At 40.5% G+C, this 5,975-nt stretch overlaps 1 pseudogene; it reads right to left on the bottom strand.

The window, feature by feature from the left end:
- Positions 1-3,840, bottom strand: part of LOC102481909 (vasculin-like) — a 7,660-nt pseudogene extending 3,820 nt beyond the window's left edge.
- Between the last annotated feature and the right edge of the window lie 2,135 nt (positions 3,841-5,975).

The following is a 5,975-nucleotide window of genomic DNA, read 5'->3' as shown; positions in this document are numbered from 1 at the left end:
TAAATATTTTCAATAGCAAGCACAGCTGATACATACATATCCATGAACACAAGTCTGACTTTAGGCATAAACCTCAGTGAGTAGAATGAACATACTATAAAGTAGCACCTAGCTAGGTCTTTATAGCTTACTGCAGTCATCAAATAGGTATTTTTAATGTGCTTTTTTAAAATTAAAACAGTTTTAGTTTTTTTCCTGAAACTTTTTAAACTTAATTTACATTCATTCCCTAAGCATCATCACAGCATACAAAATGTGACTTCCCATCCAGAATATACTGCATAGTGGTTCAATCATGCATTGTATCATCAAAAATCTTCCATTATATATTACTCCTATTTCTGACCCTCTGTCCTTTCCCACGCTCCTCTCACACTACCTCTGGTGTCCACAGTAGTCTTCCACTCCTCCCCCACATTATATTGATCACACAATTTCCTAAATAATCTAACTACTTTCAATAGCAAGTTCAGGTGGTAATTTCAAGAAAGCAGTTTTAACTTAAATCAAAGAAATCCTAAGGAACATTGCTCAAAACTTAAAGCCAGGAAACGGGCCAGGATTCTGTTCAAATGGTAGGTACATGAACCTATTGACATCTCAAGACAGGACACAAATCCTTAAAACCGGACAACAAAGCCTACAAGAAAATCAGCAATGCTTTAGCCAAAAGTCATAAAATTCTATTTCACCAATTCAGTCTCACGTACCTTATCTTCTGTTGTGGTTTGAATTTCCAGATTAAACTCTGGGATATAATATTCAACTCCATACTTGTCCTATGATTAAGTTGTTCATTTTCTTAGTTTTTTTTTTCTTTTTTTTGAGAGATTTTTGCTATAGGGCACGTGCGCTTGCCAGAAAGAGAGAGAGAGAGACAGAGAGACAGAAAGCAAGAAATCACCCCCGGCGGGGGGCATGGCCACACTGCAATCCCTTCTCCTCCATTCTCCTCTTGGGATCTTGGGCATGCATGCCCACACTCACGCGCCCGGCGTGAGTTTGAGCCACCGGGTCTAGGACTTGAACCATGGTCAACTACATCTGAGTCCAGTGACATAGTCATCATGCTAACTGCTGGTCCCCATTTCCTTAGTTTATAACTCTTATTTCTGTGTGTCTGTATTTAAATTTCCTGATATTGCACTCCCTTGAGAACTTCTTGGAGATCTGGTCTGATGCTGGTAAATTCTTTCAGGTTTTCTTTATCTGAGAATGTTCTTGCCTTTTCTTCCCACATGAAAGATAATCTTGCTGAGCACAGTAATCTTTCTTGAAATTGCTTTTCCCTTAACACTTTGAATATATTTTCCCATTCTTTCCTCGCTCACATTGTTTGCAATGAAAGGTCTGCTGTTATCCTGATGGGATATCCTTTGTAGGTAACTTGATGTTTTTCTCTTGCCAATCTTAGTATTCTGTCTTTGTCTGTAGTTTTGGTCAATCTGGCTATAATGTGTCTTGAAGATCTTTTTGGGTTGATTCTATTTGGACTCCTTTGTATTTCTTGGGACTGGATCTTTGAGTGCCTCTCTAGGTTTGGAAAGTTTTCTTCCACAATTTCATGGAATAGATTATCAACACCCTTCACCTTCTGGGATACCAATTATCTGGATGTTTGGACATTTGATGGTATCTAGTATTTCTCATATATTATTCTCATTTTTTTTTATCCATTTTTTCAGTCTTCATGGTTGATTTTTCTATGTCAGCCATTTTCTCTTTGATGTCTGAGATTGGGAACCAGCAGTTAGCGTAATGGCTATGTCGCTGGACTCCCATGTAGTTGACCACAGTTCACGTCCCGCACCCCGTGGCTTAAAACTCACACTGGGTGCATGTGCGTGTGTGCCCAAGATCCCGAGAGGAAAATGGAGAAGGGATTGCAGTGTGACCATCCCCCCTGGGGGGTGATTTCTCACTTTCTGTCTCTATGTCTCTCTCTGTCTGGCGAGCGCACGTGCCCTATAGCGAAAACCTCTCCAAAAAAAAAAAAAGTCTGAGATTCTATTTTCTGTATGATTGAATCTGCTTTTAAGACTTTCAAGGGAGATTTTGACTTCCTGTATTATAACCTTCATCTCTAACAGGTCCCTTTCATTCTTTTTTAAAGAGTGTAATTCCTCTTTTAGATCTTGCAAGAATTTCCTCACCTCCTGGAACTCGTCATCTCCTTTCTTTTTTGTCTTCTGCAGTTCATTGTCTCTTCTTTTCCATCTCTGCTAGCGTCACCATTATGAATATTCTAAATTCTTTATCAGACATTTCTATGATTTCCATTGAACTGTCTTTGGATGAAGAGGAGTTATTCTTTTCCCTGGGAGGAGAGATATTTTCTTGCTTGTTCATCTTTCTTGTGGTCCTGGGGTGATTTCTAGTCATCTGATGGATGGTGGGTTTCTTCCTAATTCTTGAAGTTCAATCTGAGCATTCAGGAGCATGCGGAAAGAGGTGATCTGGAATCTCTTTGCTGTTCCATTGTGATCCCACTCAGGTTTGTGAGCTGGAGGCTGAATTATCAGTAGGAAATCTTCATTTCTCTTTTACCCTGAAATCACTAGTTCTCGGGAGCCATGAGGAATCGTCTGAAGGCCTGCCTCTTGTCTCTCTTACCTGGGAGGGGTTGCCCACTTTTAAATTGGATTATTCATTTTTTTTTAATGGGCGAGCTGTCTGAGTTGCCTATATATTCTGGTTATCAATCACTAGTCTGAGGAATAATTTGCAATATTTTCTGCCATTCTGAGGGCTGCTTTTTCACTGTTTTCTTTGTTGTGAAGGTTTTACTCTGACGTAATCTCACTTGTCTATTTTTGGGATTGCCTGTGCTGTAAGGGGTCTTATTTAGGAAATATATGCCTACTCTAATGTCTTCAAGCATTTCCCCTTTCTTCTTCCAGTAGTTTTAGAGTCTGAGGCTTTACACTTAAATTTTTAATCCACTTTGAGTTGATTCTTGTTAATGGTGAGAGATAGGGATCCAGTTTCATTTTTCTACAGGTGGATATCCAGGTCTTTCCACACCACTTCCTAAAAAGACTTTATTTTCTCCACTGCATTGCCATGTACCCTATATCTCAGATCAATTGGTTGTATGATTTGGGGTTATTTCTGAATTCACTATTGTGTTCCATTGGACTATGTGTTTATTTCGGTGCTAATACATGCTGCTTTGATTAGCATTGGAACTGCTTTCTTCAATTCTGTCTCAGTCTATTCATTATTGGTGTATAACAATGGTATAGGTAGGGAACCAGCAGTTAGCGTAATAGCTATGTCGCTAGACTCTCACATAGTCGACCGCAGTTCGCATCCCGGACCCAGTGGCTTAAAACTCATGCCGGGCACGTGTGCATGTGTGCCCAAGATCCTGAAAGGAGAGTGGAGGAGAAGGGATTGCAGCGTGACTATCCCCCCTGGGGGGTGATTTCTCGCTTTCTGTCTCTATGTCTCTCTCTGTCTGGTGAGCGCATGTGCCCTATAGTGAAAACCTCTCAAAAAAAACAAAAAAACAAAAAAAACAATGGTATAGGGAAAAAAACCCAATGGTATAGGTTTTAGGTTTTCATATGTTGATTTTATATCTGGCTACTTTCCTGAATTCATTTATCAGTTATAGGAATATTTTCATAGATTCCTTTGGATTTTCTGTGTATATATTCATATCATAGGCAAATAGACAGTTTAGCTTCTTCTTTTCCTATTTGAACGCCTTTTATTTTGCTCTCTTGTCTGATTTCACTGGCTAGGACTTCCAGCACTATCTTGAAAAGGAGTGGAGGGCTCACTCCCATCTTCCAACCCCTGCGACAGGAACTCTGAGGAAGGACTCTCCGCCATAGTTCCAGCCCCGGGACCCCCAAGCCAGAGACCCCTCTCTCCGTCAGCCAGGTACACTTTTTTTTTCCCTCTCTCTCCTTCTCTTCTTTCATTTCTAAATTTCTCTCTTCTCATTACCACATAGGAACACTCTCAGCCCTGCACACACCCCACTCCCATCTTCCAAACCCTGAGCCAGTAACTCTAAGGGAGGACTCCCCGCCGTAGCTCCAGCCCCGGGACCTCCAAGCCAGAGACCCCTCTGTCAGCCAGGTACATTTTTTTCTCTCTCCTTCTCCTTTTCTTTCATTTGTAAATTTCTCTCTTCTCATTACCACATAGGAACGCCCTCAGCCCTACAGACACCCCACTCCTATCTTCCGACCCCTGGCAAAATCATGCACCGCGCTAGTGAGCGGCATGAAACTTTTTCTTTATTCTCCCTATTATTTTCTTCCCAATTATTTGGTCCTCACTTCCTTTATTTACACCATCCATGGTCGTTTATATAGGTCTAGAACTACAGTTCTGAAATATTCTAGTATTTTAAGACTCCCTGGGATCCTCCCTTTCATTGAACCACCTGTGAAACAGGAGATACTTTTCTTTGTACACCTGAAGTGAATACTTTTCCTTGGATCACATTGCTAAACACAATTGAAGAGAGACTTTGGCAGTCTTCATTCCACAGCAAAAAGGAAACACACCTGCTCCTATTCGAGGAAACATTCTCTCAAAAGGTATTTTGAAGGGAACACATCTCCCAATGGTCAGAAGTAGAAGAAGAACCTCAGGTCTGAATAAAGCAGGAAATATGTCTCCATCAAAAGAACACAGTGACTCCCTTCCTTTACCGGAAAAAAACAGAGAATGTTACCAAAGTGTCCAAAAAAGAATTTAGAACACTCTTGGTGACCAAATTCTATGAGTTGGAACAGAAAAGAGACAATTAACTATAGGAGATTAGAAAATCCTTTGACAATATGAAAGAAGAAATGGACACACTAAAACGAATCAGATGGAACTATTAGAGATGAAGTTTGTAATACAGGAAATCAAAAACTCTCTGTAAAGTATTAAAAATCAATTAGACCATGCCAAAGATCAAATCTCTGATACAGAAATAAAAATAAAAACTCTGACCTAGAGAAAAACCACCAAAAAGATAGAGAAAATAACAAATATATATATCCATATGGATAACATACAAGAAATACTACATTCCAGTAGACGTCCTAACATCAGAATAATAGGTTTCCCAGGAAATGAAGAAACTAGTAAGGGCATGGAAAACCTATTCCATTAAATCTTGGAAGAAAATTTCTGAAGTCTAGAGGGGTACTCAAGCATCCAAGAAATACAAAGGACACCAAATAGAATCAACCCAAGAAGATCCTCCCCAAGGCATATCATAGCCAGACTGGCTAAGAACACAGATAAAGATAAGATACTAAAAATGGCAAGAGAGAAATGACAAGTGACTTACAAAGGTCACCCCATCATGCTAATGCCGGACTTCTCAATGGAAACAATGCAAGCAAGGGAAGAATGGGAAGATGTATTGAAAGCATTCAGAGAGAAAAAATTTCAACCAAGATTATTGTACCCTGCAAGATTACCCTTTATATAGGGGGGAAAAAAAGATTAAAATCTTCTCAGACAAACAAAACATGAAAGAATTTGCCAGCACCAGGCCGGCTCTCCAAGAAACACTGAAGAAAGTACTGTTCCAGGAAAACTAAAGAAGTAACAGCCAGAAACAAAGGAGTAAAAGGCAACTAAGACAATGGCCAACTTAAACGTCAGGACAGATCCATTAACATCGATAATAACATTGAATGTTAATGGATTAAATTCTCCAATCAAGAGACACAGGCTGGCTGAATGGATTAAAAAAAAATACCCTCGGGAACCAGCAGTTAGCGTAATGGCTATGTCGCTGGACTCCCACATAGTCGACCGCGGTTCGTGTCCCGGACCCGGTGGCTTAAAACTCACGCAGGGCGCGTGTGCGTGCGTGCCCAAGATCCCAAGAGGAGAATGGAGAAGGGATTGCGCCGTGACCATCACCCCTGGGGGGTGATTTCTTGCTTTCTGTCTCTATGTCTCTGTCTGTCTGTCTGGCGAGCGCACACGCCCTACAGTGAAAATCTCTC

Source organism: Tupaia chinensis, unplaced genomic scaffold, assembly GCF_000334495.1.
Source record: "Tupaia chinensis unplaced genomic scaffold, TupChi_1.0 Scaffold138416_1, whole genome shotgun sequence".
Taxonomy (NCBI): Eukaryota; Metazoa; Chordata; class Mammalia; order Scandentia; family Tupaiidae; genus Tupaia; species Tupaia belangeri.
Note: the sequence above shows the minus strand (reverse complement) of the source record. Positions and strands in the feature narration are given on the sequence as shown.